Raw genomic sequence first — 14,937 nt, forward strand, 5'->3', positions numbered from 1 at the left:
TGGCATTGGCAGTGCTTGAGAGTATAGTGTTGTCACTGATGGCTCTGTAACCGACAAGTTGGGTCAAGCATTTTTAGGGTGTTGACTTGCTGGAAAAGTCCTGGTGGTATACTAGTAGTTCATTATTAGGATTCCTCTTAGTGGATTTGTGTTCGTTTTATGACGAGGTTTCGCGTGAATTCTCTCACTATTTTACCTATGTCATAGTAGGTTACCTGCTAGACTACGTGAGTCTTAGTAGCTAATAGATGTTATGAGTATTTTCAGAGTTGTTGATAACTCCAGGACTGCTGATAGTCCCAGAGTTTCTGGTAACCCATAACTGATTAGATGGACATAGGGTTAGTTGTATGCTGGTTAGAATTCCAGGAGGTTGGTGATCCGGATGGTTTTGAGTCTCTTGGGTGTCTCAGATGATAATTGTGCACTTGAATGGTTTGGGAAGCTTGGATTTCATGCGATTTTGGTTTTAACCATGGTTTCACTAGTGGGATCAACTGGTTAGTCACGACTTGTCAAAGAACCAAGTGTACAGTTGGGGGCTTTGTAGGTGATCTCTGAGCTTGGGATGGGTTGAACTCTTGATCGGAGTGTTTTAAGCGTTATAAGTCCAAGTAGCGGTGTCCCTGGTTAGGGACTTGGAGGTACGTATGATGAATAGATGATCATCAACCAATATGAATTTCTCTAGCGCTTAGACTGTTGGGCTTTCAGTTTGTGAAGTACGTAGATGGGGATGGCTAGTAGATTCGTTTTTGGAAATTCCATTTAAGTGGTGTTCGTTATGAGTTGGGTCGTTGTTGCATTTGAGTGTTTCAAGTGACTAGTTGGTTGTTGGCATTAGTTGGGTTCTAGATGGTAACATGAGTTCGCTATGGATGTGTTGATTATATGAAATGGTTGGAAGGATCTTATGCATTGTGTTAGTGTAGTTAAAAATCTAATGGGTCAGATTTCGAGGACAAAATCTAATTTAAGTGGGGGAGAATTGTAACACTTGTTCCTAGAATGGACCAGGTGAGGGCTTAGTGGGATCAGATATATGATTTTTTTGGGAAAAACTAGGTTTCACGATGTGGTAATTGGAGCACCACGACGTGGTGTATTTTATGCATGATCGCATGATTAGTTCGTCCCCACGGCTTGAAAGGAAAGGCCACTGCATGGCAGCTGTAGCGGTGCAAGCCCTTGATTTTTAGGGTTTTCTCCATATTTAGACACCTAATCTCAAGGATTAGGGCATCATGTTTAGCCTCCAACCCTTTGAAATGAAATCCTAGCCTCCTTGGAGTGAACTTGTTATATTAGTGGTGATCCTTGAAGTTTGAAGCTTTGGTTTGCATTTTTGGAAGATTTAGAGGCGTGCTTGCTAGTTGGATGAGTGCATCACTTCAGATCTTGCACCTCATGCATCTTGACCTAGATCGAGATCTAGACTTGCATCGGTCGTGCATGTCCATAAAGTTGTGATTTTTATGTTGGAATAGAAGTAAGAAGTCCTTCTGGAAGTTATGGATTTGTGGCTTTAGGTATTAAGAACTTAAAGGTTGATTATGTGCCCTAAGTTGTTATTAAGGATCTAGGTTTATAAATCTAGACTCATTGTGATGTCTTAATGGGTAAAGTTGATCCATCACGACCTTGAAGGAAAATAGCTTAATGCATTAAGCTATTGAGACCCCGTTCCCACAATGTGGCAAATAGAGGTCACGATTTGGAGACTGGGGGATGCCCGACTATTTTGTCGTTTTTCTCCTACGACGTGGCAAAGGGAGGCCACGGTGTGGCGAACTGCTGACGTGGCCTTAAACTTAATCGTTGACTTTGACCATGGTTGACTCTTGGTTAATTTTGGATTTTTAGGATGTAGACTGAGAGGGTATTTATTTATTGATGTTAGGTGTCTCATTATACCTGTCTACCCGATGTGTGAGTTGTTGTGTGCTAGCTGCTATTCGTGAGGTGAGTCCTCTCATTATACTTGCATGTATGGCAGTATGTCCATGTTGACCAGTTGGGTCTTATTTGTTGATAGATGTTATACGTGAACTGAGTTACTGATAACTCATGGACTGCTTTAACTCTATGGGACTGCTGATAATCCCCAGGGTTGCTGATAATCCGTGAAGTGTGTTGTTAATCCACAGGGCATGCTGTTAGCCCACTGGGGCTGCTGATAGTCCTCAGGGTTGCTGATAACCATAGCTGATTAATATGTTGTGTTGTATGTGATATTTAGGGAACTCACTAAGCTTTATGCTTACAGTTGAGGATTAATATTTTTCTAGTACTTATCAGATTACGAAGGCATGATTGTACACACACATCAGCAAATGATGATTCTAGATTTCCTAGTGTCTTCGTTATAACTCTTATTTATGTATATTGGTTTATGAATAAATGATTTATCCTGAATGTAACTTTACTAAAAATGGATGTTATATTATTTTATAAATGAAAAAAACAGCCTGAGTTTTTGGGATGTTACAGTTATTAATTATATTTTTTTTTCTTTTTCTTTTTTTGAAAAGCTAAAAACATGGGTTATAGATCCACCGAAATGAGTAACCTTAGCCAGATGTGTGGTAATGTAACACCCTATTTCGAGTCGTTTTATAATTCGGGGCCGTGACCCGAAGATTAAGTATCATAAGGCTTTGGGCTTTAGGGGAAGAGAGGTTTAGACCCATTTGGATGTAGGTAATGTAGATTATGTGATCCAAGAGTTCGGTTTGTGATTTGGAATCAAAGGGTAAAATGGGAAAAGTGGTGTTTCAAACTTCTTTTATGAATCAAGGATTTTAGCTCGATGTGTTTTATGTCAAACGTAATTAGATAGGGTTATAGATCTCCTCAATACCTTTCCGTGGATACAAATATCGTCGAAAACGGACTTGGAACAAAGAAGTTATGACCGTTAGAAGTTAGGAAGGTTTTGGGCTTAGTCTAGTACATTGGGCGTACAGGAAGTACGTTGGGCGTACTGGGCATCCCTGGTACATTGGGTGTACCAGTAGTACGCTGGGCGTACGTGATTAGAACCCAAACCCTATTTTCATGGTTTGAGCCCTATTTAAGCTCCTTAACTTCCCCAAACCCATTCCATTCTCAGCCTCCACCTCTCCAACAACCTCCCTTGAAACCCTAACCCTATTTTGAGCCTTGTAAGCAAAAGAAGGTGTTCTTGAGTGCTTTGGAGTGTTCTTGATGCATCTTGGAGAATAAGGAGCTCATTGGAAAAGTGTTGGTTGCATTGTAGCTTGTAGATCTAGACTTTGTTCACCTTGATCTTTCTTTTAGAGGTATAAATCTTGAATCTTTATGATGCATTTGTTAGATTTAGCTAGTTTTGGGTGTTATGAGCTTTTGTTTACTTTGGTGCATAAAGTTTAGATCTTGAATGTTTGTGACCTTGTTATGGATAAAGTTGGAAACTTTATCCATCCAAACATCATATTGATTCAGATCTAAAGGTTGGAGACTTGGACTTAATGGATTAAGTTGAAAAAGATGCATTTTTGGTCCCTTTGAGACATAAAGACTAGATCTTTGTTGTTTGGACCATTCTAATGGATAAAGTTGGAAACTTTATCCATTATGGAGTTATTAGGGACCATAAAAATGTGATCTTGGACCTTATTTTCCTTCCATGCATGAGCTAGGATGTCTTAAGGAGTTAAGAAGTTAGGATTTTTGGTATTGAGCACTTAATAGCCATGCAAGATCATAAAGTTGGAAAGTTTATGATTAAGAACATCATTTGAGGGTTAGATCTGGATTTTGGACGAAAGAGCTTAAGAATTAAGCTCTTAACGTGAAGAAAGGGTGGCAACCGCGTACACTGGGCGTACCAAAGGGTACGCTGCAAGTACGTGGTAAGACCCTCGACTTTGGTGAAACGCGTAGTACGCCTCGCGTACCTGTTGACTACGCCCAACATACTCACCGAGTTGACTCGGTTGACTTTGACTTAGAATTTGACCAGGAGTTTGACCAATTTTGACCTAAGGGTATTTTGGGTATATTTATTATAAGTTAAGTTTGGTCAAGTTTCAATGAATAGGTGACCAGTAGAGCTGATATTTGGAGCAGTGTCCTATTCAACGATCTTTCAGTTTGAGAGGTGAGTCTCCTCACTGTATTAAGGGGTCGAAGGCACCAATGCTGGCCCATAGGATTATATTATGTAGAAATACCAGGTGGTGGCACCTGACAATTACATGAAAGACCTAGATACAGCTCCCAACAAATGATATGCAAGACAAGGGTTTGGACCTTGGTATTTATATGTAGTATGGTAGTTGTCTCTGTGATACTTGCATTGAAGACCAAGAGATGGCTCTTGGCACTTGTCTGTGAGACCCAGGGTTTGGCCCCCGACCTGGCAAGTAAAGACTATGATACGACTCATGGCATAATGGAAATTATAAGACTATGGATGGCACATAGCAATCTCTGTTGTATGTATGGTATGTGGTATTTTGGGGAACTCGCTAAGCTTTGTGCTTAAGGTTTTATATTAATGGTTTCAGGTACTTCCGGTATGAAAGGGAAGGGCCCAGCGTGATTGCACTGCATCCATTAGAGTTTTCCCCATTGGCAATTTTCAATATTTACTATGATGTTTTAAATAATATATTCACTTTGATCGGTTTTGGAACAACTCGTTTGTATGGTTTATTGTTTTAAAAATGAAAATTTTACTATGATATTTTGGGACATTAAAAGTTGGTATTGGAGCCTTGGTTTGAGGGATTCGGGCATACATCAAAAGGTATGTCATCTAACTAGAACTTTGTAGTATAGGTGCTTCATAATATGCTAGTTAGGATGAAACCTTGGAATAGTTAATATTTGCATGTATAATAGAGAAAACATAGATCCAAGGTTTATAGGGTTGCATATATACCATAGGAGTGTTAGAATGCTCAAAACCCAACAGTTGCTTGGTTGTTCTGTACCTTGGAGTGTTACTACACGAATGTTGCTTGCTTTGTGCTTTGTGGAACTCTTAGTGATGTGAGTTTACTATAAAGTGAATATGTTAAGTCACATGTTGCAAAGGTTAAATAATCTCAAAGTGACGGATTTGACTCTATGGCGCAGCTATTGTTTGAGTCTAACCGTTGTAGGGTTGAGTCTTTTACTCAAAGGGTTATCTAAGCTTTATGGAATCTGATTGTGTTCATGAAGTAGTTAGCTGACATTAGTAGGATTTCTTCAGCAGTTGATGGGAAGGTGAGGTCGGGAACCTAGGAGAGCCTAGGAAGTTTTGTAGCCGGTTTTGTGTGTTGTTTAGTGAGTACTTGGAGTACCGATTTGAGGAGGTAACTTGGAGGATTCGAGATAACTCTTGAGGAAAGTATGGATATGTGTGGAAGGTAATATTGGGCCCGTACTACTGAAAGGACAATATCCATATTCGAATCGAGGGGAGTCATGGAGAATCTATGAAGCATGTAGGATGAGGATTCTTTGAGTATATTCTGATGTTTTTTGTATGGTTGCTTTTTAGAATGGTGATGAGCACACGTGGAGGAGGTTCAGGCTCTGGTTCATGCTCAGGTGATGGCACTGAACCGATGGATGAGAAGATACGGGACTTCATCTCGTCGGAGATCACCCACATCATTTTGGAGCAGACTCATCTGATCTTTGGTTCGGTCAAGGAAGGGATTATGGAGATTTTGGATGAGCGTTTGGGCACGTTTCACACAGATATTGGGCTTGCACTCTTTCCTTCGACGAGTTCCGTGCTTGTGGACCTCCCGAGTTATTCAGGGAGAAGGACCCCATTGGTAGTAGGAGGTGGTTAGCAGACATGATGAATGCTTTCGGGACGAGCTTTTTCCCCGAGGGGTTGAAGGTCAGATTTGCTTCTTGACATCTGAAAGATAGTGCCCGAGATTGGTAGGAGGAGGTAGACTTCGCTTTAGGAGGCGAGGGCATTGAGACGATGACTTGGGATGAGTTTGTGACTCGGTTTAGGGAAGACTTTGCACCAAATATCGAAGTGAAGCAGTTGGCGAGGGAGTTTCGGGACCTTCGCCAGTTGACTGAGGTTGTAACAAAGATCACCGCAAAATTTAGGGAGATGGAACTTTTGGTTCCACAGTATGCCGCAGACGAGGAGATGAAAAAGAATCGGTAGCATGATATCTTGTGAGATGATATCAGGGAGTTTGCTATCTTTTCAGCTTGTTGGACTTTTGAGGACATGGTAGCTAGAGCCCAAGAGCGAGAGATTGATTTGGAGCACGTACGGAAGAGGAAGCTAGAATAGGTGCAGACAGTTGGGGTCTTGCAAAGAGACCCAAGACTTCTGATCAGCGAGTGAGAGGACAGCAGGGCCGAGGTCAGTGCAGCACGTGCGGGAAGAGGCACGATGGAGTTTTTCGATCTAGGGGTTCGGGTTGCTATAAGTGTGGCAGGATTGGTCATGTCAGCAGAGTTTGTCCCCAGGGTACGAGTCCGTTATGCTTCCACTGCAACCAAGTGGGCCACAAGAAGGCCGACTGTCAGGGGTTGATGAGGGTAGCAGTGAGGACACCTGCTCTAGCCACTCTGAGGATTATTGATAGTCGTCAGGGAAGAGTGGATGTTCTCGTCGTGAGGAGCCGAGCATTGCAGTCACAGGCCGAGGAGATCCGAGTTCCACTAGTTGACGTCGCAGGTATGTGTTGTTTTCTTTCCTTCATGCTCTTATTTTTTTGTGTTTGTGATGGTATGTTGTGTATGACACGCTACGTGTGGTTTATTTAAGTCTCCACCTAGAAATTAAAATTTTACTCATGATGGTCTAGACATTTTATTTTGAGAATCTTCATATGCCATTTTACATATCGAGAGCCGTGCTTAGAGGATACTCGGGTGAGTTGATTTTGGATTTCGGTGTGGGAGGAAATGGCCACCGTCAGAGCAATCTTTAAATGAGAGAAGACCAGGAGCCGGTTTGATATTTGGTGGTATCAGCAAGGACCTCAAGCAATCCGCAAGGTGGGCAGGTTGGGTTTGAACGCAGGATTTGTAGGGGTCTTTCGAGGATATGAGGCAATGAGGAATTCCTTTGATTGTGGGTGTAAGATCGGTAATTGCCAAGTTCATACCTTCGAAGTGTGGTCAGTTGCAGGTTCGCATGGGGATTACTCTAGTGCAAGTAGGTCGTTGAATTGGTTGGGTATCTATGACATCCCAGAATATAGGTCACAAACTGTGAACGGTTAATTCACAGTAAATCTCTTTTTAATTTGGCTTATTGAGTTTTAGTGTATCTAATGTAAAATAAATGGGTTCATTTCAAATATTTAAGATACCAGAAGATATCTTACTTCCAAATGCGTAAACTATCAAACAAAATAAACAGCTCAAACTGCAAACCTAGTTAATGCATCTCATAGTACTTGTTCCCCTACTTCCGAAAATATAAATAACGTCCAAAACGGAGTTCGTATGCAAAATACACCAGTTTTATGAAAACAAACAATAAAACACTGACTTTCTTTAATCACGTAAAACCAAATCGATCCGTTGAGGCACTTGCACACCTCCGATGGAAATTCGGTGTGCATTTTTGGACTTAGGCTATGGCCTAATATTTAATTTCATGCTCAAAATATTTTTAGCAAAAATATTCGCAAAAGTTGAAAAATCGAGTGTTTATGTCATTTAGACGCGAAACTTTAAATGCAATTTTTTGGAGTTCCATAACTCAAAAAATTAATCCGTTTTGGTTTTTGGAATTCCCTTGAACCTGATTCTATCTAACGACACTTCCGGAAAAATTTCTCGACATCGAGATCTTGATGCCCCAAAATAAAGTGGTTTTGGGAAATTTAAGGGGTGTGACACTTTTGCGGGGCCCACATGTGATACAACAAGCAACAAAATCAGATTTGGCCTTCTCTAATTTTCTTCCTTCCCACTTTCTTGACTCCCCCCTATGCCATCATGTGTACACTTCATCTTAATTGTACAAAGCATGGAGAGTTAGTGTATTCACCTAGTTTTCATTGTATGGTGCATAAGGCATGTCTGAGACCTTCCTTGCTATAAAAAGGACCTTCCTTCTTCATCATTTCTCACACTCAAAAATCCCAGCTTCATTCTATAACAACCTTGATCGCTCTCTCTCTCTCTCTCTCTCAATTCTTATTTCCAACACCACACACCACCCTTATACCTCCCTCATTGGATCGAAAACCACTCCACCAACATACCTCAACCCTCCCTCCCTCACTCCCTTCCATCCTTTTTCTTGTCAATTTCTACCAAGAAACACAAAGGAAAATGTGGCCGCCACCACTCGCCACCCTCCTCCCACCACCGATTGCACTCGCTGCCACCATCGTCCAAGCCACCTTCGACGAAGCTACAACCCTATTTCTGCCTTAGAAGATCACCCCCACCATCTTCTCATTTCCTCGATCAGTGACTGCCACAAAAGAAGGAGCCGAGGCAACAATGGGCTGCCGGAAACCTCTTGTCACCCCACTTCCACCTTCTACCATCATGTACCACCATCCACCCCTACTCCTTCTATTGCATCTTAAGTAATTCTCCATCCTCAACCTTCGAATGTGGTTTTCGTTCACCACAGACGATCATAACAATTCGTGTTTCATTTTTTTGTTGCATGATAACGAACGAACAAGAGGAGGAGGAGGACCCCCTCCACTGTTCAAATTGAGTTTTGAAATTAATTCAATCTACCCATTTCAAAAATTTCTTTCAAAAATAGTCTAAAGCTTGCAAACTTCAATTAAATTATTCCATAATACCCTCTATCCTTCGAACATCCCTGCAAACAAGTACCAATTGTACCAAACTTTGAATTAAATTTTACAGTTCCTACCCCAATTCGAAAATCTCTTTACAAACTAGATCCAAAACCTTCAAACTTCAATTCAATTATTCAAAACCCACCCTTATATAGAAAACCCTTTTCAAAATAAATCCTAAACTAAAACATAAAAATTAAATATTTCATATTTTCTCATTTTTGAAAATTATTAATTACTTTTATTTAATTAAATTAATAAATGGGTCCTATGCTTTAGTTAAATTACCAAACAACCCTCCACATAGTAATTTATATTAAAATTTCTTAGGAAACTAAATTAATCTTAGAGGTTCGTGTTCACGGCAACACATCTCGGTTTCTCGAATCAAATACTCGAAACGACTCGACAACCACACTTTAAGATTAGATAATACAAAAATACACATAAAGTATCATTATTTTAGGTAAAAAAGCTATAACTAGTTTATAAATTATTTGTTTAACTTTTATATGTTACAAACACATAAACTAGTTTTACACATCAATATTTCCATATGTAATGTTGTTAAAATAACACAATTTTTAAAAACAACATATGGCTTTTTACTAAAAAACCCAACAATTTTTACGTGAAATTGTGTGTCATAAAATGCATGTCATAAAATGTTAGTGCCTTATACTATGCATGCATACCAATTATGCTCAACTTTTATAAACTCTATACGATTCATTATGCTTAGAACTTATCCAATTTTAAGTTAGGGTTGGGAGCTATTCATAGCTTAGTTAAGGGCTTTACAGCGAGACACTATTCATTAGCTAAACTCTAAACACTTAGCATACCCACACTACTATAACCGTTAATCTTCGGAGCAATATACATATGTATAGATCTATACGGGGTTGACATCCCCACCTGCGATTGCTAGCTACAACCTCGACCGATCAATCGAAGCGTGTGATAAGTGTCTACTATTGTTACTACGAAGTCCAATGAAGCATTATAGTAGGGTACATTCAGCCACATAGCTCAGTTATAGAGCTCACTATAAACATTAACTCGAATCTCTCTCTCTCTCTCTCTCTCTCTATCTCTCTCTCTCTCCCTCTCTTACTACAACTCATAAACTTGATTCTTTCAAAACCGTTTTAAGCATGGATTTAGTTATACCAATACACTTTTTGGTTTTTCAAAGCTTGTTTTAATATGGTTTACTTATAAAGAAAATACTTTTTGAACGCTTTTAAAAGTATCATTATTGCCGCTAACAGAAAACCTGAAACCCTCACCAACCATGTGTTGACATTCAAAACTACATGTATTATCAGGGAATCAGTAATCAACCAAATTCAGACGACATATAGTCATGGATTTCAGGGTATCTAGTTTACTGATTTTTGTTATGTCTGCCTACCTGTTTAAGGCAATTCATATATTATACTATTATCTGTAAGAACCATGTATTCAAACATCAAGATTGAATAAAATCTTTTTTTGTTTATCGTTGTACTTGTGCTATATATTCAGTTTATCTATGATCCATGAACTTAGTCGCACAGCCCGACATGTTCCGTCACCTCGGTTGGGGTTGTGACAGATTGGCATTAGAGCTAAAATGGCTATAGAGAACTCTTATCCTCGAAAGCGGACTTACAACTATAGCAATAAGCTCCTAATAAAAGCATTATTATTAATTACACTACTTCTTGGTTACGTACGGTACGGGGAATCTGGTTAGAAGGGCCACATAGGGTTGCTGGATTCAGAACAGCTTAATTGCTAAAATGATCATGCCCTCAGAATTTTCTTGTATGGCCCTCTTCTGTACATAGAAGTCTTGGAGTACAAAACAAAGTTTAATAATACTACAAACCTCACCAGCACTAGTATATAAGAGTTATATATATACTCTGACCCGCGATGAGAACACTTAATAAAATTTTAAACATCCCTTCAACTAAAACTACCCATTCAACACTTTAGGTCAAACGCCTCAACTAAGGTTAGTACCGTACATAAGCCATACCACAATAAACCTGGAAAGTGTGCATATGTTATTTATGGTAGGGACGGTGCACAACCAACCTTGAGCAAGGAGCTTCACAGACTACAATGATTGGAAGTTTTAGAGATTGAAGAATGTTCTCAAGATTTTGTAGGGTGCGAAATGTCTAGTGAGATGTCGAAAGTACTTTTGGTCTGTATCGGTGCGAAGGCTAGTACTTCGCTATGTATGTATTTTTTAAGGCACAATATGATGTCGAAGTCGAATGTCTAGTCCTTACATACTTTTTGTGAGTCTGTATCACTCTATAAATAGAGTTAGTATAGAAGTAGAGAGAAGCTTTTGGGCACTTCGTTCTCACTTTCTCTCTAGAACTTTTGTACTCATTCATACAATTAATGAGCCAAACAAATATTATTTATGATTGTTTTCTTAATGCTTTCTGTTATTGATTTCATTTTCTAAACTTGATTCAAAACCACTTCAATTGGTATCAGAGCACGATACATTTAGTCAATACTATTTTTTTCGTCTTTTTCAATAGTTTTGAATCGCTCTTTCCGATTCAAAGTTTTCCGCACTATTGATTAAGAAAACTTGTGTTAGTTGATTTTTTGTTTCAATTCTATAATCAGTTTGATAGATCGAGTGTTTACTGGTCGTTTTCTGGTTGATTCATCTGTTAGATATCTTTTTCTTAATCTTATCGTCACTTTTGTCCGTACGAAAATGGCAAATTTCAACATGAACACCATGTCAAGCTTTTCTCATCTACTTGGATCTTCCATGAAGATTCTAATACTCATTCTGGAGTATTATGAGTAGTGGGCGGATCGTATGGAGGATTATCTCAACGGGATCGACGAAGATCTCTGGCAATGCGTTACTAGTGGAAACTATCGTCCGGAAAGGCTTGAGCAAGTTCGAAATGCAAGTTCATCCACTGCTATGGCAGCACAAAAGGAGAAATACGAGGCTAATGTGAATAAATACATTTGTGAACTTCACGGTCCTCTTCCACCAGTTGTTTATAACTATGTTCGAGGATGGAAGACTGTTAAGGAAATTTGGGATACTCTGAAAGAAAAGTATCAAGGAAGTGAAAAGACCAAAAAGAATTATGTGAAACAATGTATGTTGGAACTTGGCGAATTCAAGTAGAAAGATAGCGAAACCATTGAGCTGTATTATGATCGCTTGAATAAGTTGGTATTTAAGTGCAATTGTTATGGTGTTACTCGTTCAACTCTTGAGTACAACCTTACCTTTATGATGGGGCTGCGAAAAGAGTGGAGAAACATAATTCTGATGATCAAAACACTGTTGGATTTAGTGTCTAATTTCATAACTATAATTGTTATGTACTTGACTCGGGAGTAGCATGGTCCATTTGGGTTGCATGTCACCAGAACAATTTGTAAGGATGGACTTTTTAGAAAAGGATATTTATGATTTATTAATATATTATAAGTTCTAATTTATTAATATGAATTCATATTATTATTTAATTAGTATTGATCATGAATTAATTTGGAATTAATTTAGTGATCAAAAGAGACTAATTAAATATAAGGGGTTGATTTGGTAAATCAATCATTCTTATGGTGTGGGCTTATGGTTATTTAGGATGGGCTAATCCAACATGGTAGTCCATGGATAGTCCATGGAGGTTTAACCCATGGATCCTAAGTAAGATGAAAAGTCATGCACATTAGGGTTTACATGGATGTAACCCTAATCCTAGCCACACTATATAAGAAGACCCTAGGCTACTAAAATCGGCACCTAGTAATCTTTGAAAGAGCATACCCGATTTTGAGTGCAAGTAATCCTCTATCAAGTCCTTCATTGTAGGTGGTGGTGTGTGAAGCATTTAAGTCATCACATTTGGGGTGCTAGGCGTTTAAAGGTCCAAGGAATCAAGCTACTAGAAAATGGATGGTATCTAATTAGTTTTGTTATACAAGTACCCATGTTTTGTATGCTAGTTAGGGTAATGCTTTGGAAAATCAAATTGCATGTATAATTAGAGAAGATATAGATCCAAAGCATTTAGGGTTGTATATGCACCTTAAGGTTGTTAGGATGCTCATAACCCATCAATGGTATTAGAGCCTGTGATTGTTTTCTATTATACTTGATGTTTTATTGGTTTTCAAAATTGGAAAAATCAAATTTCTGTATTCTGACAGGTGAACTCGCTGAGTCCACTCAGAAAATGATCAAATTGACGAGTCCAGTTCATGCACTCGCCGAGTTGGTGCTCCTGTTTGCAGATTTTCGAGTTTTGGCCAGAAATTGGATTAGGATCATTACCCCAAACTGTTTTTTGAACCACGAAACTTGTTCTTTGATATGGTAATGATCATGCTTGTCCAATTAAAAGATAATTGTCATAATTTCAAGACTTGTATTAGTTTATATGGTTAGGCTAATTTCTTGAAGATTGATGATATGAATTATCTTATGCTTATGAGTTTAACTAGATCATGCATGTATTATTTGATTATTGTGTTGATTAAACTAATGATCTAAATGGTTTTAATGGACTCCATAACTTGTCCTCAAGTTATGGAAAATGAATAGTCTCATTTTTAAAAGAGTCATTAAAATCATAGGTTATAGAAAATGAAAAGTTTTTCCTTTTAAAAGCCATTAAACTCATAAGTTAAGAAAATGAAAAGTTTTGAATAGTGTCAAAACTTTCCCTCAAGTTTTGGAATTTGTAAAGTCACACTTATGAGTACTTTAATTCCAAACCCTAGAATTTTCAAAGTTTAAAATTCAACCATTATGCTATTATAATGTTATAAGTTTAAAAATTATATATATGTATAAGACAAGTCAGTCTTACCTTTAGTAGGCCTCATTCATGAAGCCGGTCTATAAGGGGGTATAAGGTTACTGCCTATAAAATGGTGGTTTAATGGGTGTCCACTCTCATCCACCGCTTCCTTGACTGGTGGAGGGTCGTTAGCCGAACGAGTAGGATAGGACATTAATTCTCGTTAAAAGTATAATGAAAATTATAAAGTAACTAAATGTTTTATTAAATTCCCAATCTTAGTTACTTTAGGAAAATGTGAAATTGATGCTAATCCAATAAATTGCACTTTGCACCTTGCCAATTCGTTAATGGAGCGTGTGTGGTTAACCGGCACATTAACTTGGACTAGTAAGGGTGGCAAAGGGTAGCTTGATGTTTGTCATAGATCAATGGAGCGTGTGTGGTTAACCGGAACATCGATTAGGTGATAAATGACATCTGGTGTACCAAGCACATTTGCATGGTTACTCATACCTTGTTTGTGATCCTCGGTATCCCAGTGACAAACTTGATGGGCATAATCGAGATTTAAACATGTCATTGAAAAGTTCAATGAATCTCAAAGGAATCTAGGAATTTCAATCCAATTAAAACTTAATAATCAATTTTGTTTTTCATGGTGGAAATTGGTAAATCGTCATTTACCTACCTTCAAATATTTTGCAAGTTTGATTACGGCATCCCTCTTCCAAATTGTAAAATTATTGTGTTGGGTCCTAGCATTGATATTTCATTTTGGGTGTTATATTAAGTACTTTTATCTAATCAAAACTTTGTTCTTCTTTTTCAGATGTCTTCCAACATTGCTTCTGGCTCAAACCCTACTGGCTCATTCTCTCTCATGAACTTGTGTGGGAGAGTCATCTTTGATGGTTCCAAATTCAATGACTGGATTAGGAATATCAGGATGGTCACTCGTTATCAGGACAAGGAATATGTCATCGACAAGGAACTTAAGGAAATCGATGAGTCGTCTGCTACTCCTGAGGAGATCGTTGAGTTTAGGATCATGAGAAGGATGCCACCAAGGTGTCTTGTATCATGTTGGCCACCATGACAGCTGACCTCCAAAAGTCCTATGAGGACTTCTACCCTTTTGAGATGAACCAGGACCAGATGAAAAGATACCATCAGAGTGCTCGTCAAGAGAGGTATGAAATAATCGCCTCCATGATAACTACTAAAATGAAGGATGGGGAACCCATCACGGCCCACTTGTAGAAAATGCAAAGGTTTGTGGACCGTATGCTAAAGTTGAATGTGAACTTTGATGAGGAGTTAGCCATAGATATCATTCTACACTCCTTACCTCCATCTTATGATCA

This window comes from Lactuca virosa, chromosome 3 (assembly GCF_052849685.1).
Source record: "Lactuca virosa cultivar CGN04683 chromosome 3, Lactuca_virosa_CGN04683_v6, whole genome shotgun sequence".
NCBI lineage: Eukaryota > Viridiplantae > Streptophyta > Magnoliopsida > Asterales > Asteraceae > Lactuca > Lactuca virosa.